Source organism: Phyllobates terribilis, unplaced genomic scaffold (genome assembly GCF_046119375.1).
Source record: "Phyllobates terribilis strain yellow unplaced genomic scaffold, ASM4611937v1 Scaffold_170__1_contigs__length_4071412, whole genome shotgun sequence".
Classification (NCBI taxonomy): Eukaryota; Metazoa; Chordata; class Amphibia; order Anura; family Dendrobatidae; genus Phyllobates; species Phyllobates terribilis.
The window spans coordinates 1,317,395-1,343,494 of record NW_027362930.1 but is presented as its reverse complement, the minus strand read 5'-3'; the positions used below and the strand labels follow the sequence as shown (position 1 = coordinate 1,343,494).

The window sequence follows — 26,100 nt, the reverse complement described above, 5'->3', positions numbered from 1 at the left end:
CTTGTTACTATTGGGGGAGGGCTTAGTCCCTGAGGGCCGAAAATGCCTTTTTCTTTTGGATTTGCGGTGGGGGAGACTCCACTGCGACAGTCCATTAGAATCATGGTGGATGAATGCCAGCGCCATGAGAAGAATCTGCAGTACATCGTGCATGAGATTCTTTTTGGGTTCTTCCACCTGGAGCGAGATAAGATCCTGTGTCTTTACGATCAGGAATTCCGTGGGCGATATACCATTTCCTTTATGGCTAAATCATGCTGTGATAATATCCATGCAGCACTGATGGTTGCGGACAAGGACGATGAGAGACTGAACGGGCTGAGCTTTGACTTCCTCTACGGTGAAGAGGAAGTACCCTTGGTGATCTTCATGTACAGCCCATTCGTCTCTGAGGGCGATATCGAAACCTTTTTGAAGCGTTACTGCAAGTCAGTGCGCTTCTCACATGATATCCTCAACTCCCAGCGCTTCTGTAATGGGAAGAGGAAATACCTGGTGAAGTTCCATCCAGATCAGAGCGGCATTGGTGGTCTTCACCACCCGCCTGCTAATTTTGCCATTGGTAATGTCAGGGGATTCCTACGCTACCCAGGAATGCCCCTTCAATGCCGGAATTGTCATGAATATGGGCATACACGAGAAAATTGTACAAGGGCTCATGTAGTCTTTTGCAACAAGTGCGGTAAGAGTGGGCACACCTCCGCTACGTGTGACTCTGAGATCGTATGTAACCTATGTGGGAAGGCAGGTCACGCCTTCAGGAATTGTCCGAGCAAAAAGTCAAAAACATGACATGTTTAAGTCAGGTCAACTGACTATCCAAGAATACTTCGGAGGGAGTATTACTACACCTGCCCCTGGACCTGGGTTGGCGCACGCTGACGGGTCCGGACCAAATCCTTCAACGGCTCCGCCAGAGGGCCCGCTGGTAGTTCCACAGAAGGACGGTCGTAGGGGTTCCATAAGATTAACCGAGGGTTCGCTCTCTGTGGAATTGATCGATGTTCTGGCTCTAGATGTTGCCGTATCTCAGAGTCAAGAGGAAGGGTCCTCATCCAGCATGAATGCACCACCGGCATTATGTGGAACTGAGGAGACCTCTAGTACCCCGATTAAGCAAGCACCCAGATTCGCCACACCATCATCGGTGATCTTGGGTAAGGGCAAAAAGGGTACGCTCCTTAATCGATCAACCAGTGTGTCGGAAAGAGAGACCTCTAGGGCGCGAAGTAAAAAGGACCCGGCTAAGACCCAGTCGAGCCCTGGTCCTCGAACCAGAAGTCGCAGTAGTTCCGTGACCAGACCAGAGGACAAGACTACCCAGAGGGATGACACCCATTCCATAGACCAGACCGCCATGAGGACTGCAGATGCACAGGACTTGGAAAAGATGGACAGCTCCCAGCCTCTGAAAAGGCAACGGGAGGACGTAAAGCAACCTGATATCCAAAGAAAACACGGATGTCGAGGTCCAGATGAGGAGCCAAAAGTGGATGATGCCTTTTTGCCTGCTTCAGATCCCGGTAATATTAAACAAATCCTGACTCCTGGAGATGCGGAGGAGGAGGTGCCGTGTATTGACTTCTTCCCATCTTCAGATCCTGATTCTTCTTAATGTCTGTTCCTCTTAAAATCTCCTCACTAAATGTGAGGTCCCTAAAGAGCCCTACACGTAGGGCTGCTTTATTTTCTTATTTAGAGATATTGGACTTTGATTTCTGCTTTCTACAAGAATGTGGTATACAGAGTAATTTAAATTATAAGGACTTAAAAGAAGACTGGAAACTGGGCGCTTCTGTGTGGTCCGGTGCTAATGACTGTCGTGCTGCCGGAGTTGGACTACTTTGCCGTGGACATTCTACCATCATTCAATCTGTGACTGAAATTATACCTGGCAGAGCTATTTTAATACATCTTGTTTTTAATGGACTTTCTTTACGTTTATTAAATGTGTACGCTCCTCCTGGGAAGCAGGAAAGGGCGGATTTACTTGAAATATTGCCATTATTTTGTGTTGGGTCAACCCCCCTGCTAGTGGGAGGAGATTTTAATTGTTTACGTGATGGGGAATCCCGGCAGGGTGGGGATGTGAATCGTAAAGACCGTACCTCCTATTTGTTGAAAAGTTTAATCGATGATTTTAGATTACAGGACTGCTGGAAGGAACTCTTGCCGGCGGATCCAGGTGTTACATGGTCCAATGGAAGAGTTTCTTCTAGAATTGATTTCATATTTGCTTCTACTGCCTTTAAACCTTGTAAATGTTTTCTTTTATCTAATTTATTCTCTGATCATAAAGTTTTATCTGTGTTTTTAGAGTTAGCAGGGGAACAAAATACCTCAAGAGGCCCATGGAGATTAAATACAACTCTCCTAGAGGATATTGATATTCAAAAGAGGTTTGTGCAGGCCTACCAGTGCTGGCAATCAAAGAGAGACCCCCGCGCCTCGATGCTGGATTGGTGGGAGAGCATTAAACCTAAGATTAAATTATTTTTTATTAAGGCAGGGAAAATGAAAGCAAAAAAGAAAAAGCAGTGGTTTTATGTTTTTAATATGAGATTACAAGTACTCTTTAAACTAAAAGAAGTTGGTATTGATGTGGATGATGATATTGCAAATCTTAAGTCTGAAATAAAAAATGCTCTTAATGAAAAAGGAAAACAAATAATTTTTAACTCCCATGTACAGCACCTGGAGGAAGGAGAGAAATGCTCCCGATTCTTCTTCAAAAAGGTAATGGGGAGGAGGGACGCAATCCTAAATCTTGAAGGTGAAAATGATATTAAGGGTATGTTAGGAAAAGCTTTTAATTTTTATCAACTTCTTTTTAACACTAAAGTTATAGATCCATCCTTTTTAGAGTATGCTATTAATTCCCTTGATTTTAAGTTAGATATTTTAGACCAGGGTATTTTATCTAGGGATCTCACCAGTGAGGAACTTTTACAGATTTTTAAAAGTTTCTCCAGTGGGAAAGCCCCTGGGGAAGACGGTCTACCGATTGAGTTTTATCTGACTTTTTGGGGAATTTTAAAGAACGATATGTTTTTATTGTTTAAAGAAGCTTTTAATACTAATAAATTACCCCCATCTTGGAGGAGAGGTCTGGTATCTTTAATATATAAAAAAGGGGATAGGAGCCAACTTAAAAACTGGCGGCCTATTACGCTTTTAAACCTTGATTATAAAATTTTAGCTAAACTTATTGCAGTCCGTTTAAAACCCTTTATAGCCAAATTAATTCACCCTAACCAGGTATGTGGTGTTCCCGGAAGAACCATAGCTGAGTCCCTCAACATAATTAGGGATACCATATGGTATTCAAAAGAGAGAAGTCAAAACCTTGCTATTTTATCCTTAGACTTTGAAAAAGCTTTTGACAGGGTATCGCATGAATTTCTTTTTATGGTTCTTAAAAAAATGGCGTTTCCAGAGAAAATTTTAACCCGCATTATGCTTTTATATCATTCTTGTTTTAGTCAAATTTCTGTAAATGGGTTTTTAACGAAGGGGGTTCCTCTATTATCAGGGGTGAAACAAGGGTGCCCTCTCTCACCACTGCTCTTTATCTGTGTTATGGAACCACTATTAACCATACTGAGAAAAGATAAAGTAATTAAAGGGGTACCTATTCCCGGGAGTAGGGGTATGCAACTTAAAGCCCTAAGTTACATGGATGATGTTACCATACTATGTCCAGATTCCACATCTCTGAGGAGGGTATTGAGAAACACACAATTTTTCTGTGAAGCCTCAGGTTTTAAATTAAATATAGATAAATGTGACTGTTTTAATGTGGGGGGATGGGACTCCTCTTTGACCCCTGGGATAGTGATACAGAAAAATCACATAAAAATTTTAGGAATTATTTTTAACCAAGCCAATGAGGGGGACCCTAACTGGGACTCTGCAATGGATAAAATAGAAAAAAAGATCTCATTGTGGAATTTAAGGAACCTTAGTATGGAAGGTAAAATTTTAATTATTAAAGCTGTTTTAATTCCCATTATGTTGTATGTTGCAATGGTGTTTCCCCCTTCCAATTTACAAATCAAGAAAGTAACAAGAATTGTTTTTATGTTTTTATGGGGTTCAAAAATGGAAAAGTTAAAAAGAGATCTGATGTACAAATGTAAATCTAATGGAGGTAAAGATGTACCCAATTTTTTTACCTTTTTCCATATAAAGTATTTCTGCTTCTGTTTTAAGGTTTTTAAATCTGATGGCATTTTTAGTTATTTTTTAAAATATGCAGCAGGAATGATTTTTAAAAGGTGGTTTAGCCTACCTTTAAGTTCTCCTGTGCTCCTGTGCCCACCTAAACAGTATGTGATACTTGAGAAAACGGTCAGACTTTTAGGTCTCCAGGAATTGGAGCCTGATATATTGGGGGACCAAAGGAAGGTATCTATTGCTTGCAGACACTCTGAGGACACAATTCCTGTCTCCAATTTTTCACAGGCAAGGTCCAAAACGGTGTGGCGAAATGTGTACGGGAAATATCTTGCAAATGTACACAAGGACCTTGCCTGGGCTATCGTCCACCAGTGCCTCCCTACCCGTGAGTTTCAACATAGGCGGGGGCTGGTGGCGAGAGCCAAATGTCCAAGAGATATATGCGGGGAAAGTGAGTCTGTATTGCATCTCTTTTGGAATTGTCATTTTGCACAGGAGGTTTGGAGAAAGGTAGGCCCACTTTTAAAATGGGCATGTGGCCTGAAAGATTTTAATCACTTTTATGTCTTTTATGGTCTTTTTAAGTGTCCAAATTTTAAACAATTCCGAGTTGCCTGGATTATTATTAATTGTTTTAAAAATGCCATGTGGAAAGTTAGAAATATTTTACTCTTCAAACATGATCATATTGATTCAACAGACTGTATAAAAATTGCTTTAAGTGAAATGTATATTTACTATCTCAGAGATAAAAAACTGTATGGAGCAAAAGAAGCGGCTTCTATGTGGTGTGTACAATTATGGAACACAATTAGTGGTAATTAAATAAACCCAAGTACATCTGTAATTATGATTTTCTTAATTGTTACAATGGTTTTATGATGGTAAATTGTGTTTTTACAAAAAACTTGAATTGATTATTATCATGTTTTATCATTTTATTGTAATGTTATAAATGTTCTTTTTTAAAACCTTTGTAAATATACTTTTGAATCAATAAAATTGCGTTGAAACCTTATCTGTTCTTATCAGTTTAATATCTGATACGTCCCCTATCTGGGGACCATATATTAAATGGATTTTTAGAACAGGGAGATGGAAAAAGAGCTTGCTCTGTCCACTCCACGCATTGACCTGGTATTGCAGTATCTCCAGGACCGGTGCACCCCTTCTTTAATGCAGTTTCTAAAATCAGAAAGAATTGAATTCAATGTTTTTTGTTCATTTTGCTTGTTTGTCGGATTTTGGGATGGACTCTTTGGCTTTGCTTTTCTTCTCCTCATTGGATTTTTCATGTTCAAAGTTGCAGAAGCCAGATTACAAGCTCATTTTGGTTCAACTTCAGCAACTGTGCATTGCATTGCCATGTAATGTGATGCAATGCTATCTTTCTAGCTCTCCCTTTTTACTTCCTTTTGGATAAACAGACATATTAGGCAAGCATTTTGGAGCTTTCACCTAAATAACTACAGGTGGTGAGATAAGCTGCACAATATAATTGACCTTTCAGTATATTGTTGCACACACACCATCTATTTAGCAAATGCCCTTGTTATCAACAGCAGCCTTTTAAACTCACCTGAGCTAACAGGTATGTGCGCTGGTTACTCTGCTGCGCTTAAAATTTCTTTTTTGGTTTGCTACAATGCCTTTTCTGAAACGTTGTCTCCTTCTGCTGGAACACTGACTTCTTTCATTTAATGCCTGCAGACTATAAAAGAGAACCCAACCCAAAAAGTTTGGTTGATTAGTCTGTGGCATTCTGTTAAACTGTTGCTTATGGCGGTCTCTGTGAGCTTCTCAGCGACATTCAGCCAGCCAGGTATCCTGCCTGCAGTAGATGGAATGTGGCAATGGAACGCTGGCTGCGCGTGTCATAATAGGCTCTGAGCCTTTATATACCTGTGCACAGCAGCAGCCACCTTCAGTCTGCTGCTGGACAGCCAGCAGCAGCAGCAGCAGGAGAGGTATGTAATCAGGAGCCCTCCTGCTAAGGGTAGACAGCTGCTCGTTCCACCCCACCCCCCCGCCTTAATTGGTTCTCCTCCCTTCCAACGGTGTTGAGGCGGGTGGGAACAGCAGGGGGTGAAGGTGCTGTGTTTAAAGAGGTGGAGTTATGCAGATCTAAAACGCGTGGATTGCAGCAGCAGCAAGCCGAAAAGTGCAGGCATGTAAGGGATCTAGAGGTTGACAACATGTCTTCTTAACGGGAGTCCAGGAGCTCATCTCCACAAATGGACTTTTCAGGATCCTTGGGTGGCTCCGTAGTTTGAAACCAATTCTGGTTATCGCTTCTCGGCCTTTTGGCTAAGATCAAGTGTAGTATCTGTTCTTATCAGTTTAATATCTGATACGTCCCCTATCTGGGGACCATATATTAAATGGATTTTTAGAACAGGGAGATGGAAAAAGAGCTTGCTCTGTCCACTCCACGCATTGACCTGGTATTGCAGTATCTCCAGGACCGGTGCACCCCTTCTTTAATGCAGTTTCTAAAATCAGAAAGAATTGAATTCAATGTTTTTTGTTCATTTTGCTTGTTTGTCGGATTTTGGGATGGACTCTTTGGCTTTGCTTTTCTTCTCCTCATTGGATTTTTCATGTTCAAAGTTGCAGAAGCCAGATTACAAGCTCATTTTGGTTCAACTTCAGCAACTGTGCATTGCATTGCCATGTAATGTGATGCAATGCTATCTTTCTAGCTCTCCCTTTTTACTTCCTTTTGGATAAACAGACATATTAGGCAAGCATTTTGGAGCTTTCACCTAAATAACTACAGGTGGTGAGATAAGCTGCACAATATAATTGACCTTTCAGTATATTGTTGCACACACACCATCTATTTAGCAAATGCCCTTGTTATCAACAGCAGCCTTTTAAACTCACCTGAGCTAACAGGTATGTGCGCTGGTTACTCTGCTGCGCTTAAAATTTCTTTTTTGGTTTGCTACAATGCCTTTTCTGAAACGTTGTCTCCTTCTGCTGGAACACTGACTTCTTTCATTTAATGCCTGCAGACTATAAAAGAGAACCCAACCCAAAAAGTTTGGTTGATTAGTCTGTGGCATTCTGTTAAACTGTTGCTTATGGCGGTCTCTGTGAGCTTCTCAGCGACATTCAGCCAGCCAGGTATCCTGCCTGCAGTAGATGGAATGTGGCAATGGAACGCTGGCTGCGCGTGTCATAATAGGCTCTGAGCCTTTATATACCTGTGCACAGCAGCAGCCACCTTCAGTCTGCTGCTGGACAGCCAGCAGCAGCAGCAGCAGGAGAGGTATGTAATCAGGAGCCCTCCTGCTAAGGGTAGACAGCTGCTCGTTCCACCCCACCCCCCCGCCTTAATTGGTTCTCCTCCCTTCCAACGGTGTTGAGGCGGGTGGGAACAGCAGGGGGTGAAGGTGCTGTGTTTAAAGAGGTGGAGTTATGCAGATCTAAAACGCGTGGATTGCAGCAGCAGCAAGCCGAAAAGTGCAGGCATGTAAGGGATCTAGAGGTTGACAACATGTCTTCTTAACGGGAGTCCAGGAGCTCATCTCCACAAATGGACTTTTCAGGATCCTTGGGTGGCTCCGTAGTTTGAAACCAATTCTGGTTATCGCTTCTCGGCCTTTTGGCTAAGATCAAGTGTAGTATCTGTTCTTATCAGTTTAATATCTGATACGTCCCCTATCTGGGGACCATATATTAAATGGATTTTTAGAACAGGGAGATGGAAAAAGAGCTTGCTCTGTCCACTCCACGCATTGACCTGGTATTGCAGTATCTCCAGGACCGGTGCACCCCTTCTTTAATGCAGTTTCTAAAATCAGAAAGAATTGAATTCAATGTTTTTTGTTCATTTTGCTTGTTTGTCGGATTTTGGGATGGACTCTTTGGCTTTGCTTTTCTTCTCCTCATTGGATTTTTCATGTTCAAAGTTGCAGAAGCCAGATTACAAGCTCATTTTGGTTCAACTTCAGCAACTGTGCATTGCATTGCCATGTAATGTGATGCAATGCTATCTTTCTAGCTCTCCCTTTTTACTTCCTTTTGGATAAACAGACATATTAGGCAAGCATTTTGGAGCTTTCACCTAAATAACTACAGGTGGTGAGATAAGCTGCACAATATAATTGACCTTTCAGTATATTGTTGCACACACACCATCTATTTAGCAAATGCCCTTGTTATCAACAGCAGCCTTTTAAACTCACCTGAGCTAACAGGTATGTGCGCTGGTTACTCTGCTGCGCTTAAAATTTCTTTTTTGGTTTGCTACAATGCCTTTTCTGAAACGTTGTCTCCTTCTGCTGGAACACTGACTTCTTTCATTTAATGCCTGCAGACTATAAAAGAGAACCCAACCCAAAAAGTTTGGTTGATTAGTCTGTGGCATTCTGTTAAACTGTTGCTTATGGCCGTCTCTGTGAGCTTCTCAGCGACATTCAGCCAGCCAGGTATCCTGCCTGCAGTAGATGGAATGTGGCAATGGAACGCTGGCTGCGCGTGTCATAATAGGCTCTGAGCCTTTATATACCTGTGCACAGCAGCAGCCACCTTCAGTCTGCTGCTGGACAGCCAGCAGCAGCAGCAGCAGGAGAGGTATGTAATCAGGAGCCCTCCTGCTAAGGGTAGACAGCTGCTCGTTCCACCCCACCCCCCGCCTTAATTGGTTCTCCTCCCTTCCAACGGTGTTGAGGCGGGTGGGAACAGCAGGGGGTGAAGGTGCTGTGTTTAAAGAGGTGGAGTTATGCAGATCTAAAACGCGTGGATTGCAGCAGCAGCAAGCCGAAAAGTGCAGGCATGTAAGGGATCTAGAGGTTGACAACATGTCTTCTTAACGGGAGTCCAGGAGCTCATCTCCACAAATGGACTTTTCAGGATCCTTGGGTGGCTCCGTAGTTTGAAACCAATTCTGGTTATCGCTTCTCGGCCTTTTGGCTAAGATCAAGTGCAGTGATCTAGCGGCTGCTGCCTTGGTCTTGGCTGAGAGGTGCTCGGGGTACCCGGCTCCTTGGCCTGGGGGGATCGCTCTGTTTTTCAGCAGGGCTTCACCTCCCTGCTGCTATTAGGGAGTCGGATTAGTCCCCGGGCAACGGGAGGCGATCATCTACCTGGCACTTCGGTGTTGAAGGTTTCTATTGAGAAGAGGAGAACCTGTTTGTGAAGAAGATGTCTGCAGCATCACATGAAGGAGAGGAAGATCATGTGCCTGAATTCGCTAAGGTGCAGAATTCTATTCGTTTGGTTGTTCAGGAGAACTTTCGAGATCAAAAGGATTTTAGGTATGTGATGAGTCAAGTTCTTGTGGATCTTTTTGGTTTGAAGACAGAAGAAGTGTTGGCGATAATGGACTACCCCAGGAGGGGTGTTTATGATATAGTTTTTGTTGACAAAGTTTTTTTTGAAGGATATCTAAGGAAAATGACTGCAAGCCAGGATAAAAGAATGGAGGGGATAAGTGTAATGCCACACTTCCCCGTTAGAGATAAATGGATCATTGTTAAAATGTACTCTCCATTGGTGGACGAAGAGGATGTTCTTACATTTTTGGAGTTTTTTTGTTTGTCAGTAACACCAAAAGGGAAGATTTATAATGAATTTGGTTTTTGGACTTCGAAGTGGAAATTTTTGGTCCGTTTCAAAGAAGATGAGCAGGGGACTGTGTTGCTTCCCCCAGCTAGGTTTAAGTTGGGTAATATAAATGGTGATATTTTTTTCAGTGGTATACCCACTTTTTGTCGAGTTTGTCGTCAATACGGGCATGGAAAGGAAAATTGTTCGGGTGGTGTATGTGGTTTTTGCAAAAAAGGTGATCATGAGTCAAAGGATTGTAAAGATCGGAGGAAGTGCAACTTGTGTCAGGAAGATACGCATGTTTTTAAGAATTGCCCAAAGAGGAAAAGAAATAAAGAGAAGGAGGTAGTGGTTAAAAAGGTTTTGGTAGAGAGAAAGGAGGAAAGTGTAGAAAAGGTGTTGGTGGTAAAGGGAAAAGAAAGCAAACCTGTAGGAGTGCAGAGGGAGATGGAGAAAACAAGAGTAGATTGGGGGGATAGGGTAGAGAGTGAAATGGGAGGTGTAAGTCAGGGAACTGGCCGTGGTAAGGTTAAAAAGCAAGAAAAGAGAAAGGAACAGGAAGTGGAGGTGGCAATGGAAGAAAATATAGTTGTTTTTCAACAACCTATGTTTATAAAGAATGCAGAATATTTTAACCGGTTGTACCGTAAGTTGTATGATGAGAAACGTTTGGACTATCTTATAGAGAATGTTAGGAAAGAACTAATAAGAGATAAAAATGTTTTTTGTGTGAAATATAGAATACCAGATGGTGTATCGAAACAAGTTTTTTCAGCATCAAGGGTTGAAGATTTGTCCCTTAAGGTTCTGAGTTGGGTTGGGGTTCATGCTTTTGATAATGGTTACAAGTATTTTACTTGATGTTATTACTGTTGTTAATACAGTTATAATTTAATTTTTATTTTTTTGGTATCCATTCAGGTTCTGAAACATTTCTTTCTTTGTAAGTATTGTTGTATTTTTGTAATTTTTTTTTCTGACATTAAAAGTACCAAAACCTGATGATGATTTAAGTTGGAGTCCACGTCTTGTCTCCCTTTGGGGAGAAGAGGACTGTGGAGTGGACTTTAATTTTAACCTGAATAGGTTTTAAAAAAAAAAAAAAAAAAATCTGTTCTTATCAGTTTAATATCTGATACGTCCCCTATCTGGGGACCATATATTAAATGGATTTTTAGAACAGGGAGATGGAAAAAGAGCTTGCTCTGTCCACTCCACGCATTGACCTGGTATTGCAGTATCTCCAGGACCGGTGCACCCCTTCTTTAATGCAGTTTCTAAAATCAGAAAGAATTGAATTCAATGTTTTTTGTTCATTTTGCTTGTTTGTCGGATTTTGGGATGGACTCTTTGGCTTTGCTTTTCTTCTCCTCATTGGATTTTTCATGTTCAAAGTTGCAGAAGCCAGATTACAAGCTCATTTTGGTTCAACTTCAGCAACTGTGCATTGCATTGCCATGTAATGTGATGCAATGCTATATTTCTAGCTCTCCCTTTTTACTTCCTTTTGGATAAACAGACATATTAGGCAAGCATTTTGGAGCTTTCACCTAAATAACTACAGGTGGTGAGATAAGCTGCACAATATAATTGACCTTTCAGTATATTGTTGCACACACACCATCTATTTAGCAAATGCCCTTGTTATCAACAGCAGCCTTTTAAACTCACCTGAGCTAACAGGTATGTGCGCTGGTTACTCTGCTGCGCTTAAAATTTCTTTTTTGGTTTGCTACAATGCCTTTTCTGAAACGTTGTCTCCTTCTGCTGGAACACTGACTTCTTTCATTTAATGCCTGCAGACTATAAAAGAGAACCCAACCCAAAAAGTTTGGTTGATTAGTCTGTGGCATTCTGTTAAACTGTTGCTTATGGCGGTCTCTGTGAGCTTCTCAGCGACATTCAGCCAGCCAGGTATCCTGCCTGCAGTAGATGGAATGTGGCAATGGAACGCTGGCTGCGCGTGTCATAATAGGCTCTGAGCCTTTATATACCTGTGCACAGCAGCAGCCACCTTCAGTCTGCTGCTGGACAGCCAGCAGCAGCAGCAGCAGGAGAGGTATGTAATCAGGAGCCCTCCTGCTAAGGGTAGACAGCTGCTCGTTCCACCCCACCCCCCGCCTTAATTGGTTCTCCTCCCTTCCAACGGTGTTGAGGCGGGTGGGAACAGCAGGGGGTGAAGGTGCTGTGTTTAAAGAGGTGGAGTTATGCATATCTAAAACGCGTGGATTGCAGCAGCAGCAAGCCGAAAAGTGCAGGCATGTAAGGGATCTAGAGGTTGACAACATGTCTTCTTAACGGGAGTCCAGGAGCTCATCTCCACAAATGGACTTTTCAGGATCCTTGGGTGGCTCCGTAGTTTGAAACCAATTCTGGTTATCGCTTCTCGGCCTTTTGGCTAAGATCAAGTGTAGTATCTGTTCTTATCAGTTTAATATCTGATACGTCCCCTATCTGGGGACCATATATTAAATGGATTTTTAGAACAGGGAGATGGAAAAAGAGCTTGCTCTGTCCACTCCACGCATTGACCTGGTATTGCAGTATCTCCAGGACCGGTGCACCCCTTCTTTAATGCAGTTTCTAAAATCAGAAAGAATTGAATTCAATGTTTTTTGTTCATTTTGCTTGTTTGTCGGATTTTGGGATGGACTCTTTGGCTTTGCTTTTCTTCTCCTCATTGGATTTTTCATGTTCAAAGTTGCAGAAGCCAGATTACAAGCTCATTTTGGTTCAACTTCAGCAACTGTGCATTGCATTGCCATGTAATGTGATGCAATGCTATCTTTCTAGCTCTCCCTTTTTACTTCCTTTTGGATAAACAGACATATTAGGCAAGCATTTTGGAGCTTTCACCTAAATAACTACAGGTGGTGAGATAAGCTGCACAATATAATTGACCTTTCAGTATATTGTTGCACACACACCATCTATTTAGCAAATGCCCTTGTTATCAACAGCAGCCTTTTAAACTCACCTGAGCTAACAGGTATGTGCGCTGGTTACTCTGCTGCGCTTAAAATTTCTTTTTTGGTTTGCTACAATGCCTTTTCTGAAACGTTGTCTCCTGCTGGAACACTGACTTCTTTCATTTAATGCCTGCAGACTATAAAAGAGAACCCAACCCAAAAAGTTTGGTTGATTAGTCTGTGGCATTCTGTTAAACTGTTGCTTATGGCGGTCTCTGTGAGCTTCTCAGCGACATTCAGCCAGCCAGGTATCCTGCCTGCAGTAGATGGAATGTGGCAATGGAACGCTGGCTGCGCGTGTCATAATAGGCTCTGAGCCTTTATATACCTGTGCACAGCAGCAGCCACCTTCAGTCTGCTGCTGGACAGCCAGCAGCAGCAGCAGCAGGAGAGGTATGTAATCAGGAGCCCTCCTGCTAAGGGTAGACAGCTGCTCGTTCCACCCCACCCCCCGCCTTAATTGGTTCTCCTCCCTTCCAACGGTGTTGAGGCGGGTGGGAACAGCAGGGGGTGAAGGTGCTGTGTTTAAAGAGGTGGAGTTATGCAGATCTAAAACGCGTGGATTGCAGCAGCAGCAAGCCGAAAAGTGCAGGCATGTAAGGGATCTAGAGGTTGACAACATGTCTTCTTAACGGGAGTCCAGGAGCTCATCTCCACAAATGGACTTTTCAGGATCCTTGGGTGGCTCCGTAGTTTGAAACCAATTCTGGTTATCGCTTCTCGGCCTTTTGGCTAAGATCAAGTGCAGTGATCTAGCGGCTGCTGCCTTGGTCTTGGCTGAGAGGTGCTCGGGGTACCCGGCTCCTTGGCCTGGGGGGATCGCTCTGTTTTTCAGCAGGGCTTCACCTCCCTGCTGCTATTAGGGAGTCGGATTAGTCCCCGGGCAACGGGAGGCGATCATCTACCTGGCACTTCGGTGTTGAAGGTTTCTATTGAGAAGAGGAGAACCTGTTTGTGAAGAAGATGTCTGCAGCATCACATGAAGGAGAGGAAGATCATGTGCCTGAATTCGCTAAGGTGCAGAATTCTATTCGTTTGGTTGTTCAGGAGAACTTTCGAGATCAAAAGGATTTTAGGTATGTGATGAGTCAAGTTCTTGTGGATCTTTTTGGTTTGAAGACAGAAGAAGTGTTGGCGATAATGGACTACCCCAGGAGGGGTGTTTATGATATAGTTTTTGTTGACAAAGTTTTTTTTGAAGGATATCTAAGGAAAATGACTGCAAGCCAGGATAAAAGAATGGAGGGGATAAGTGTAATGCCACACTTCCCCGTTAGAGATAAATGGATCATTGTTAAAATGTACTCTCCATTGGTGGACGAAGAGGATGTTCTTACATTTTTGGAGTTTTTTTGTTTGTCAGTAACACCAAAAGGGAAGATTTATAATGAATTTGGTTTTTGGACTTCGAAGTGGAAATTTTTGGTCCGTTTCAAAGAAGATGAGCAGGGGACTGTGTTGCTTCCCCCAGCTAGGTTTAAGTTGGGTAATATAAATGGTGATATTTTTTTCAGTGGTATACCCACTTTTTGTCGAGTTTGTCGTCAATACGGGCATGGAAAGGAAAATTGTTCGGGTGGTGTATGTGGTTTTTGCAAAAAAGGTGATCATGAGTCAAAGGATTGTAAAGATCGGAGGAAGTGCAACTTGTGTCAGGAAGATACGCATGTTTTTAAGAATTGCCCAAAGAGGAAAAGAAATAAAGAGAAGGAGGTAGTGGTTAAAAAGGTTTTGGTAGAGAGAAAGGAGGAAAGTGTAGAAAACGTGTTGGTGGTAAAGGGAAAAGAAAGCAAACCTGTAGGAGTGCAGAGGGAGATGGAGAAAACAAGAGTAGATTTGGGGGGATAGGGTAGAGAGTGAAATGGGAGGTGTAAGTCAGGGAACTGGCCGTGGTAAGGTTAAAAAGCAAGAAAAGAGAAAGGAACAGGAAGTGGAGGTGGCAATGGAAGAAAATATAGTTGTTTTTCAACAACCTATGTTTATAAAGAATGCAGAATATTTTAACCGGTTGTACCATAAGTTGTATGATGAGAAACGTTTGGACTATCTTATAGAGAAGTTAGGAAAGAACTAATAAGAGATAAAAATGTTTTTTGTGTGAAATATAGAATACCAGATGGTGTATCGAAACAAGTTTTTTCAGCATCAAGGGTTGAAGATTTGTCCCTTAAGGTTCTGAGTTGGGTTGGGGTTCATGCTTTTGATAATGGTTACAAGTATTTTACTTGATGTTATTACTGTTGTTAATACAGTTATAATTTAATTTTTATTTTTTTGGTATCCATTCAGGTTCTGAAACATTTCTTTCTTTGTAAGTATTGTTGTATTTTTGTAATTTTTTTTTCTGACATTAAAAGTACCAAAACCTGATGATGATTTAAGTTGGAGTCCACGTCTTGTCTACCTTTGGGGAGAAGAGGACTGTGGAATGGACTTTAATTTTAACCTGAATAGGTTTTAAAAAAAAAAAAAAAAAAATCTGTTCTTATCAGTTTAATATCTGATACGTCCCCTATCTGGGGACCATATATTAAATGGATTTTTAGAACAGGGAGATGGAAAAAGAGCTTGCTCTGTCGACTCCACGCATTGACCTGGTATTGCAGTATCTCCAGGACCGGTGCACCCCTTCTTTAATGCAGTTTCTAAAATCAGAAAGAATTGAATTCAATGTTTTTTGTTCATTTTGCTTGTTTGTCGGATTTTGGGATGGACTCTTTGGCTTTGCTTTTCTTCTCCTCATTGGATTTTTCATGTTCAAAGTTGCAGAAGCCAGATTACAAGCTCATTTTGGTTCAACTTCAGCAACTGTGCATTGCATTGCCATGTAATGTGATGCAATGCTATCTTTCTAGCTCTCCCTTTTTACTTCCTTTTGGATAAACAGAAATATTAGGCAAGCATTTTGGAGCTTTCACCTAAATAACTACAGGTGGTGAGATAAGCTGCACAATATAATTGACCTTTCAGTATATTGTTGCACACACACCATCTATTTAGCAAATGCCCTTGTTATCAACAGCAGCCTTTTAAACTCACCTGAGCTAACAGGTATGTGCGCTGGTTACTCTACTGCGCTTAAAATTTCTTTTTTGGTTTGCTACAATGCCTTTTCTGAAACGTTGTCTCCTTCTGCTGGAACACTGACTTCTTTCATTTAATGCCTGCAGACTATAAAAGAGAACCCAACCCAAAAAGTTTGGTTGATTAGTCTGTGGCATTCTGTTAAACTGTTGCTTATGGCGGTCTCTGTGAGCTTCTCAGCGACATTCAGCCAGCCAGGTATCCTGCCTGCAGTAGATGGAATGTGGCAATGGAACGCTGGCTGCGCGTGTCATAATAGGCTCTGAGCCTTTATATACCTGTGCACAGCAGCAGCCACCTTCAGTCTGCTGCTGGACAGCCAGCAGCAGCAGCAGCAGGAGAGGTATGTAATCAGGAGCCCTCCTGCTAAGGGTAGACAGCTGCTCATTCCACCCCACCCCCCGCCTTAATTGGTTCTCCTCCCTTCCAACGGTGTTGAGGCGGGTGGGAACAGCAGGGGGTGAAGGTGCGGTGTTTAAAGAGGTGGAGTTATGCAGATCTAAAACGCGTGGATTGCAGCAGCAGCAAGCCGAAAAGTGCAGGCATGTAAGGGATCTAGAGGTTGACAACATGTCTTCTTAACGGGAGTCCAGGAGCTCATCTCCACAAATGGACTTTTCAGGATCCTTGGGTGGCTCCGTAGTTTGAAACCAATTCTGGTTATCGCTTCTCGGCCTTTTGGCTAAGATCAAGTGTAGTATCTGTTCTTATCAGTTTAATATCTGATACGTCCCCTATCTGGGGACCATATATTAAATGGATTTTTAGAACAGGGAGATGGAAAAAGAGCTTGCTCTGTCCACTCCACGCATTGACCTGGTATTGCAGTATCTCCAGGACCGGTGCACCCCTTCTTTAATGCAGTTTCTAAAATCAGAAAGAATTGAATTCAATGTTTTTTGTTCATTTTGCTTGTTTGTCGGATTTTGGGATGGACTCTTTGGCTTTGCTTTTCTTCTCCTCATTGGATTTTTCATGTTCAAAGTTGCAGAAGCCAGATTACAAGCTCATTTTGGTTCAACTTCAGCAACTGTGCATTGCATTGCCATGTAATGTGATGCAATGCTATCTTTCTAGCTCTCCCTTTTTACTTCCTTTTGGATAAACAGACATATTAGGCAAGCATTTTGGAGCTTTCACCTAAATAACTACAGGTGGTGAGATAAGCTGCACAATATAATTGACCTTTCAGTATATTGTTGCACACACACCATCTATTTAGCAAATGCCCTTGTTATCAACAGCAGCCTTTTAAACTCACCTGAGCTAACAGGTATGTGCGTTGGTTACTCTGCTGCGCTTAAAATTTCTTTTTTGGTTTGCTACAATGCCTTTTCTGAAACGTTGTCTCCTTCTGCTGGAACACTGACTTCTTTCATTTAATGCCTGCAGACTATAAAAGAGAACCCAACCCAAAAAGTTTGGTTGATTAGTCTGTGGCATTCTGTTAAACTGTTGCTTATGGCCGTCTCTGTGAGCTTCTCAGCGACATTCAGCCAGCCAGGTATCCTGCCTGCAGTAGATGGAATGTGGCAATGGAACGCTGGCTGCGCGTGTCATAATAGGCTCTGAGCCTTTATATACCTGTGCACAGCAGCAGCCACCTTCAGTCTGCTGCTGGACAGCCAGCAGCAGCAGCAGCAGGAGAGGTATGTAATCAGGAGCCCTCCTGCTAAGGGTAGACAGCTGCTCGTTCCACCCCACCCCCCGCCTTAATTGGTTCTCCTCCCTTCCAACGGTGTTGAGGCGGGTGGGAACAGCAGGGGGTGAAGGTGCTGTGTTTAAAGAGGTGGAGTTATGCAGATCTAAAACGCGTGGATTGCAGCAGCAGCAAGCCGAAAAGTGCAGGCATGTAAGGGATCTAGAGGTTGACAACATGTCTTCTTAACGGGAGTCCAGGAGCTCATCTCCACAAATGGACTTTTCAGGATCCTTGGGTGGCTCCGTAGTTTGAAACCAATTCTGGTTATCGCTTCTCGGCCTTTTGGCTAAGATCAAGTGTAGTATCTGTTCTTATCAGTTTAATATCTGATACGTCCCCTATCTGGGGACCATATATTAAATGGATTTTTAGAACAGGGAGATGGAAAAAGAGCTTGCTCTGTCCACTCCACGCATTGACCTGGTATTGCAGTATCTCCAGGACCGGTGCACCCCTTCTTTAATGCAGTTTCTAAAATCAGAAAGAATTGAATTCAATGTTTTTTGTTCATTTTGCTTGTTTGTCGGATTTTGGGATGGACTCTTTAGCTTTGCTTTTCTTCTCCTCATTGGATTTTTCATGTTCAAAGTTGCAGAAGCCAGATTACAAGCTCATTTTGGTTCAACTTCAGCAACTGTGCATTGCATTGCCATGTAATGTGATGCAATGCTATCTTTCTAGCTCTCCCTTTTTACTTCCTTTTGGATAAACAGACATATTAGGCAAGCATTTTGGAGCTTTCACCTAAATAACTACAGGTGGTGAGATAAGCTGCACAATATAATTGACCTTTCAGTATATTGTTGCACACACACCATCTATTTAGCAAATGCCCTTGTTATCAACAGCAGCCTTTTAAACTCACCTGAGCTAACAGGTATGTGCGCTGGTTACTCTGCTGCGCTTAAAATTTCTTTTTTGGTTTGCTACAATGCCTTTTCTGAAACGTTGTCTCCTTCTGCTGGAACACTGACTTCTTTCATTTAATGCCTGCAGACTATAAAAGAGAACCCAACCCAAAAAGTTTGGTTGATTAGTCTGTGGCATTCTGTTAAACTGTTGCTTATGGCGGTCTCTGTGAGCTTCTCAGCGACATTCAGCCAGCCAGGTATCCTGCCTGCAGTAGATGGAATGTGGCAATGGAACGCTGGCTGCGCGTGTCATAATAGGCTCTGAGCCTTTATATACCTGTGCACAGCAGCAGCCACCTTCAGTCTGCTGCTGGACAGCCAGCAGCAGCAGCAGCAGGAGAGGTATGTAATCAGGAGCCCTCCTGCTAAGGGTAGACAGCTGCTCGTTCCACCCCACCCCCCGCCTTAATTGGTTCTCCTCCCTTCCAACGGTGTTGAGGCGGGTGGGAACAGCAGGGGGTGAAGGTGCTGTGTTTAAAGAGGTGGAGTTATGCAGATCTAAAACGCGTGGATTGCAGCAGCAGCAAGCCGAAAAGTGCAGGCATGTAAGGGATCTAGAGGTTGACAACATATCTTCTTAACGGGAGTCCAGGAGCTCATCTCCACAAATGGACTTTTCAGGATCCTTGGGTGGCTCCGTAGTTTGAAACCAATTCTGGTTATCGCTTCTCGGCCTTTTGGCTAAGATCAAGTGTAGTATCTGTTCTTATCAGTTTAATATCTGATACGTCCCCTATCTGGGGACCATATATTAAATGGATTTTTAGAACAGGGAGATGGAAAAAGAGCTTGCTCTGTCCACTCCACGCATTGACCTGGTATTGCAGTATCTCCAGGACCGGTGCACCCCTTCTTTAATGCAGTTTCTAAAATCAGAAAGAATTGAATTCAATGTTTTTTGTTCATTTTGCTTGTTTGTCGGATTTTGGGATGGACTCTTTAGCTTTGCTTTTCTTCTCCTCATTGGATTTTTCATGTTCAAAGTTGCAGAAGCCAGATTACAAGCTCATTTTGGTTCAACTTCAGCAACTGTGCATTGCATTGCCATGTAATGTGATGCAATGCTATCTTTCTAGCTCTCCCTTTTTACTTCCTTTTGGATAAACAGACATATTAGGCAAGCATTTTGGAGCTTTCACCTAAATAACTACAGGTGGTGAGATAAGCTGCACAATATAATTGACCTTTCAGTATATTGTTGCACACACACCATCTATTTAGCAAATGCCCTTGTTATCAACAGCAGCCTTTTAAACTCACCTGAGCTAACAGGTATGTGCGCTGGTTACTCTGCTGCGCTTAAAATTTCTTTTTTGGTTTGCTACAATGCCTTTTCTGAAACGTTGTCTCCTTCTGCTGGAACACTGACTTCTTTCATTTAATGCCTGCAGACTATAAAAGAGAACCCAACCCAAAAAGTTTGGTTGATTAGTCTGTGGCATTCTGTTAAACTGTTGCTTATGGCGGTCTCTGTGAGCTTCTCAGCGACATTCAGCCAGCCAGGTATCCTGCCTGCAGTAGATGGAATGTGGCAATGGAACGCTGGCTGCGCGTGTCATAATAGGCTCTGAGCCTTTATATACCTGTGCACAGCAGCAGCCACCTTCAGTCTGCTGCTGGACAGCCAGCAGCAGCAGCAGCAGGAGAGGTATGTAATCAGGAGCCCTCCTGCTAAGGGTAGACAGCTGCTCGTTCCACCCCACCCCCCGCCTTAATTGGTTCTCCTCCCTTCCAACGGTGTTGAGGCGGGTGGGAACAGCAGGGGGTGAAGGTGCTGTGTTTAAAGAGGTGGAGTTATGCAGATCTAAAACGCGTGGATTGCAGCAGCAGCAAGCCGAAAAGTGCAGGCATGTAAGGGATCTAGAGGTTGACAACATGTCTTCTTAACGGGAGTCCAGGAGCTCATCTCCACAAATGGACTTTTCAGGATCCTTGGGTGGCTCCGTAGTTTGAAACCAATTCTGGTTATCGCTTCTCGGCCTTTTGGCTAAGATCAAGTGTAGTATCTGTTCTTATCAGTTTAATATCTGATACGTCCCCTATCTGGGGACCATATATTAAATGGATTTTTAGAACAGGGAGATGGAAAAAGAGCTTGCTCTGTCCACTCCACGCATTGACCTGGTATTGCAGTATCTCCAGGACCGGTGCACCCCTTCTTTAATGCAGTTTCTAAAATCAGAAAGAATTGAATTCAATGTTTTTTGTTCATTTTGCTTGTTTGTCGGATTTTGGGATGGACTCTTTAGCTTTGCTTTTCTTCTCCTCATTGGATTTTTCATGTTCAAAGTTGCAGAAGCCAGATTACAAGCTCATTTTGGTTCAACTTCAGCAACTGTGCATTGCATTGCCATGTAATGTGATGCAATGCTATCTTTCTAGCTCTCCCTTTTTACTTCCTTTTGGATAAACAGACATATTAGGCAAGCATTTTGGAGCTTTCACCTAAATAACTACAGGTGGTGAGATAAGCTGCACAATATAATTGACCTTTCAGTATATTGTTGCACACACACCATCTATTTAGCAAATGCCCTTGTTATCAACAGCAGCCTTTTAAACTCACCTGAGCTAACAGGTATGTGCGCTGGTTACTCTGCTGCGCTTAAAATTTCTTTTTTGGTTTGCTACAATGCCTTTTCTGAAACGTTGTCTCCTTCTGCTGGAACACTGACTTCTTTCATTTAATGCCTGCAGACTATAAAAGAGAACCCAACCCAAAAAGTTTGGTTGATTAGTCTGTGGCATTCTGTTAAACTGTTGCTTATGGCGGTCTCTGTGAGCTTCTCAGCGACATTCAGCCAGCCAGGTATCCTGCCTGCAGTAGATGGAATGTGGCAATGGAACGCTGGCTGCGCGTGTCATAATAGGCTCTGAGCCTTTATATACCTGTGCACAGCAGCAGCCACCTTCAGTCTGCTGCTGGACAGCCAGCAGCAGCAGCAGCAGGAGAGGTATGTAATCAGGAGCCCTCCTGCTAAGGGTAGACAGCTGCTCGTTCCACCCCACCCCCCGCCTTAATTGGTTCTCCTCCCTTCCAACGGTGTTGAGGCGGGTGGGAACAGCAGGGGGTGAAGGTGCTGTGTTTAAAGAGGTGGAGTTATGCAGATCTAAAACGCGTGGATTGCAGCAGCAGCAAGCCGAAAAGTGCAGGCATGTAAGGGATCTAGAGGTTGACAAAATGTCTTCTTAAAGGGAGTCCAGGAGCTCATCTCCACAAATGGACTTTTCAGGATCCTTGGGTGGCTCCGTAGTTTGAAACCAATTCTGGTTATCGCTTCTCGGCCTTTTGGCTAAGATCAAGTGTAGTATCTGTTCTTATCAGTTTAATATCTGATACGTCCCCTATCTGGGGACCATATATTAAATGGATTTTTAGAACAGGGAGATGGAAAAAGAGCTTGCTCTGTCCACTCCACGCATTGACCTGGTATTGCAGTATCTCCAGGACCGGTGCACCCCTTCTTTAATGCAGTTTCTAAAATCAGAAAGAATTGAATTCAATGTTTTTTGTTCATTTTGCTTGTTTGTCGGATTTTGGGATGGACTCTTTGGCTTTGCTTTTCTTCTCCTCATTGGATTTTTCATGTTCAAAGTTGCAGAAGCCAGATTACAAGCTCATTTTGGTTCAACTTCAGCAACTGTGCATTGCATTGCCATGTAATGTGATGCAATGCTATCTTTCTAGCTCTCCCTTTTTACTTCCTTTTGGATAAACAGACATATTAGGCAAGCATTTTGGAGCTTTCACCTAAATAACTACAGGTGGTGAGATAAGCTGCACAATATAATTGACCTTTCAGTATATTGTTGCACACACACCATCTATTTAGCAAATGCCCTTGTTATCAACAGCAGCCTTTTAAACTCACCTGAGCTAACAGGTATGTGCGCTGGTTACTCTGCTGCGCTTAAAATTTCTTTTTTGGTTTGCTACAATGCCTTTTCTGAAACGTTGTCTCCTTCTGCTGGAACACTGACTTCTTTCATTTAATGCCTGCAGACTATAAAAGAGAACCCAACCCAAAAAGTTTGGTTGATTAGTCTGTGGCATTCTGTTAAACTGTTGCTTATGGCGGTCTCTGTGAGCTTCTCAGCGACATTCAGCCAGCCAGGTATCCTGCCTGCAGTAGATGGAATGTGGCAATGGAACGCTGGCTGCGCGTGTCATAATAGGCTCTGAGCCTTTATATACCTGTGCACAGCAGCAGCCACCTTCAGTCTGCTGCTGGACAGCCAGCAGCAGCAGCAGCAGGAGAGGTATGTAATCAGGAGCCCTCCTGCTAAGGGTAGACAGCTGCTCGTTCCACCCCACCCCCCGCCTTAATTGGTTCTCCTCCCTTCCAAGGGTGTTGAGGCGGGTGGGAACAGCAGGGGGTGAAGGTGCTGTGTTTAAAGAGGTGGAGTTATGCAGATCTAAAACGCGTGGATTGCAGCAGCAGCAAGCCGAAAAGTGCAGGCATGTAAGGGATCTAGAGGTTGACAACATGTCTTCTTAACGGGAGTCCAGGAGCTCATCTCCACAAATGGACTTTTCAGGATCCTTGGGTGGCTCCGTAGTTTGAAACCAATTCTGGTTATCGCTTCTCGGCCTTTTGGCTAAGATCAAGTGTAGTATCTGTTCTTATCAGTTTAATATCTGATACGTCCCCTATCTGGGGACCATATATTAAATGGATTTTTAGAACAGGGAGATGGAAAAAGAGCTTGCTCTGTCCACTCCACGCATTGACCTGGTATTGCAGTATCTCCAGGACCGGTGCACCCCTTCTTTAATGCAGTTTCTAAAATCAGAAAGAATTGAATTCAATGTTTTTTGTTCATTTTGCTTGTTTGTCGGATTTTGGGATGGACTCTTTGGCTTTGCTTTTCTTCTCCTCATTGGATTTTTCATGTTCAAAGTTGCAGAAGCCAGATTACAAGCTCATTTTGGTTCAACTTCAGCAACTGTGCATTGCATTGCCATGTAATGTGATGCAATGCTATCTTTCTAGCTCTCCCTTTTTACTTCCTTTTGGATAAACAGACATATTAGGCAAGCATTTTGGAGCTTTCACCTAAATAACTACAGGTGGTGAGATAAGCTGCACAATATAATTGACCTTTCAGTATATTGTTGCACACACACCATCTATTTAGCAAATGCCCTTGTTATCAACAGCAGCCTTTTAAACTCACCTGAGCTAACAGGTATGTGCGCTGGTTACTCTGCTGCGCTTAAAATTTCTTTTTTGGTTTGCTACAATGCCTTTTCTGAAACGTTGTCTCCTTCTGCTGGAACACTGACTTCTTTCATTTAATGCCTGCAGACTATAAAAGAGAACCCAACCCAAAAAGTTTGGTTGATTAGTCTGTGGCATTCTGTTAAACTGTTGCTTATGGCGGTCTCTGTGAGCTTCTCAGCGACATTCAGCCAGCCAGGTATCCTGCCTGCAGTAGATGGAATGTGGCAATGGAACGCTGGCTGCGCGTGTCATAATAGGCTCTGAGCCTTTATATACCTGTGCACAGCAGCAGCCACCTTCAGTCTGCTGCTGGACAGCCAGCAGCAGCAGCAGCAGGAGAGGTATGTAATCAGGAGCCCTCCTGCTAAGGGTAGACAGCTGCTCGTTCCACCCCACCCCCCGCCTTAATTGGTTCTCCTCCCTTCCAACGGTGTTGAGGCGGGTGGGAACAGCAGGGGGTGAAGGTGCTGTGTTTAAAGAGGTGGAGTTATGCAGATCTAAAATGCGTGGATTGCAGCAGCAGCAAGCCGAAAAGTGCAGGCATGTAAGGGATCTAGAGGTTGACAACATGTCTTCTTAACGGGAGTCCAGGAGCTCATCTCCACAAATGGACTTTTCAGGATCCTTGGGTGGCTCCGTAGTTTGAAACCAATTCTGGTTATCGCTTCTCGGCCTTTTGGCTAAGATCAAGTGTAGTATCTGTTCTTATCAGTTTAATATCTGATACGTCCCCTATCTGGGGACCATATATTAAATGGATTTTTAGAACAGGGAGATGGAAAAAGAGCTTGCTCTGTCCACTCCACGCATTGACCTGGTATTGCAGTATCTCCAGGACCGGTGCACCCCTTCTTTAATGCAGTTTCTAAAATCAGAAAGAATTGAATTCAATGTTTTTTGTTCATTTTGCTTGTTTGTCGGATTTTGGGATGGACTCTTTGGCTTTGCTTTTCTTCTCCTCATTGGATTTTTCATGTTCAAAGTTGCAGAAGCCAGATTACAAGCTCATTTTGGTTCAACTTCAGCAACTGTGCATTGCATTGCCATGTAATGTGATGCAATGCTATCTTTCTAGCTCTCCCTTTTTACTTCCTTTTGGATAAACAGACATATTAGGCAAGCATTTTGGAGCTTTCACCTAAATAACTACAGGTGGTGAGATAAGCTGCACAATATAATTGACCTTTCAGTATATTGTTGCACACACACCATCTATTTAGCAAATGCCCTTGTTATCAACAGCAGCCTTTTAAACTCACCTGAGCTAACAGGTATGTGCGCTGGTTACTCTGCTGCGCTTAAAATTTCTTTTTTGGTTTGCTACAATGCCTTTTCTGAAACGTTGTCTCCTTCTGCTGGACCACTGACTTCTTTCATTTAATGCCTGCAGACTATAAAAGAGAACCCAACCCAAAAAGTTTGGTTGATTAGTCTGTGGCATTCTGTTAAACTGTTGCTTATGGCGGTCTCTGTGAGCTTCTCAGCGACATTCAGCCAGCCAGGTATCCTGCCTGCAGTAGATGGAATGTGGCAATGGAACGCTGGCTGCGCGTGTCATAATAGGCTCTGAGCCTTTATATACCTGTGCACAGCAGCAGCCACCTTTAGTCTGCTGCTGGACAGCCAGCAGCAGCAGGAGAGGTATGTAATCAGGAGCCCTCCTGCTAAGGGTAGACAGCTGCTCGTTCCACCCCACCCCCCGCCTTAATTGGTTCTCCTCCCTTCCAACGGTGTTGAGGCGGGTGGGAACAGCAGGGGGTGAAGGTGCTGTGTTTAAAGAGGTGGAGTTATGCAGATCTAAAACGCGTGGATTGCAGCAGCAGCAAGCCGAAAAGTGCAGGCATGTAAGGGATCTAGAGGTTGACAACATGTCTTCTTAACGGGAGTCCAGGAGCTCATCTCCACAAATGGACTTTTCAGGATCCTTGGGTGGCTCCGTAGTTTGAAACCAATTCTGGTTATCGCTTCTCGGCCTTTTGGCTAAGATCAAGTGTAGTATCTGTTCTTATCAGTTTAATATCTGATACGTCCCCTATCTGGGGACCATATATTAAATGGATTTTTAGAACAGGGAGATGGAAAAAGAGCTTGCTCTGTCCACTCCACGCATTGACCTGGTATTGCAGTATCTCCAGGACCGGTGCACCCCTTCTTTAATGCAGTTTCTAAAATCAGAAAGAATTGAATTCAATGTTTTTTGTTCATTTTGCTTGTTTGTCGGATTTTGGGATGGACTCTTTGGCTTTGCTTTTCTTCTCCTCATTGGATTTTTCATGTTCAAAGTTGCAGAAGCCAGATTACAAGCTCATTTTGGTTCAACTTCAGCAACTGTGCATTGCATTGCCATGTAATGTGATGCAATGCTATCTTTCTAGCTCTCCCTTTTTACTTCCTTTTGGATAAACAGACATATTAGGCAAGCATTTTGGAGCTTTCACCTAAATAACTACAGGTGGTGAGATAAGCTGCACAAT

General features: G+C 43.1%; 12 non-coding genes and 2 pseudogenes across 12 annotated transcripts; all 14 read left to right on the top strand.

Annotated features, from left to right (window-relative positions):
• Positions 1–5,161: 5,161 nt before the first annotated feature.
• LOC141211665 (U2 spliceosomal RNA) lies at positions 5,162–5,350 on the top strand. The gene has a single exon (XR_012281621.1). It is a non-coding gene; the product is annotated as a U2 spliceosomal RNA (small nuclear RNA).
• Positions 5,351–6,466: 1,116 nt separating this feature from the next.
• LOC141212233 (U2 spliceosomal RNA) lies at positions 6,467–6,657 on the top strand. Its single transcript, XR_012282047.1, has one exon. It is a non-coding gene; the product is annotated as a U2 spliceosomal RNA (small nuclear RNA).
• Positions 6,658–7,773: 1,116 nt separating this feature from the next.
• LOC141212232 (U2 spliceosomal RNA) lies at positions 7,774–7,964 on the top strand. The gene has a single exon (XR_012282046.1). It is a non-coding gene; the product is annotated as a U2 spliceosomal RNA (small nuclear RNA).
• A 2,853-nt stretch (positions 7,965–10,817) lies between these two features.
• LOC141211639 (U2 spliceosomal RNA) lies at positions 10,818–10,998 on the top strand (annotated as a pseudogene).
• Positions 10,999–12,113: 1,115 nt separating this feature from the next.
• LOC141212231 (U2 spliceosomal RNA) lies at positions 12,114–12,304 on the top strand. Its single transcript, XR_012282045.1, has one exon. It is a non-coding gene; the product is annotated as a U2 spliceosomal RNA (small nuclear RNA).
• Positions 12,305–15,154: 2,850 nt separating this feature from the next.
• LOC141211632 (U2 spliceosomal RNA) lies at positions 15,155–15,335 on the top strand (annotated as a pseudogene).
• A 1,115-nt stretch (positions 15,336–16,450) lies between these two features.
• Positions 16,451–16,641, top strand: LOC141212230 (U2 spliceosomal RNA). The gene has a single exon (XR_012282044.1). It is a non-coding gene; the product is annotated as a U2 spliceosomal RNA (small nuclear RNA).
• A 1,115-nt stretch (positions 16,642–17,756) lies between these two features.
• On the top strand, positions 17,757–17,947 carry LOC141212229 (U2 spliceosomal RNA). Its single transcript, XR_012282043.1, has one exon. It is a non-coding gene; the product is annotated as a U2 spliceosomal RNA (small nuclear RNA).
• Positions 17,948–19,062: 1,115 nt separating this feature from the next.
• LOC141212228 (U2 spliceosomal RNA) lies at positions 19,063–19,253 on the top strand. The gene has a single exon (XR_012282042.1). It is a non-coding gene; the product is annotated as a U2 spliceosomal RNA (small nuclear RNA).
• A 1,115-nt stretch (positions 19,254–20,368) lies between these two features.
• Positions 20,369–20,559, top strand: LOC141212227 (U2 spliceosomal RNA). The gene has a single exon (XR_012282041.1). It is a non-coding gene; the product is annotated as a U2 spliceosomal RNA (small nuclear RNA).
• A 1,115-nt stretch (positions 20,560–21,674) lies between these two features.
• LOC141212226 (U2 spliceosomal RNA) lies at positions 21,675–21,865 on the top strand. Its single transcript, XR_012282040.1, has one exon. It is a non-coding gene; the product is annotated as a U2 spliceosomal RNA (small nuclear RNA).
• Positions 21,866–22,980: 1,115 nt separating this feature from the next.
• Positions 22,981–23,171, top strand: LOC141212225 (U2 spliceosomal RNA). The gene has a single exon (XR_012282039.1). It is a non-coding gene; the product is annotated as a U2 spliceosomal RNA (small nuclear RNA).
• A 1,115-nt stretch (positions 23,172–24,286) lies between these two features.
• Positions 24,287–24,477, top strand: LOC141212224 (U2 spliceosomal RNA). The gene has a single exon (XR_012282038.1). It is a non-coding gene; the product is annotated as a U2 spliceosomal RNA (small nuclear RNA).
• A 1,109-nt stretch (positions 24,478–25,586) lies between these two features.
• LOC141212222 (U2 spliceosomal RNA) lies at positions 25,587–25,777 on the top strand. The gene has a single exon (XR_012282036.1). It is a non-coding gene; the product is annotated as a U2 spliceosomal RNA (small nuclear RNA).
• Positions 25,778–26,100: the final 323 nt, after the last annotated feature.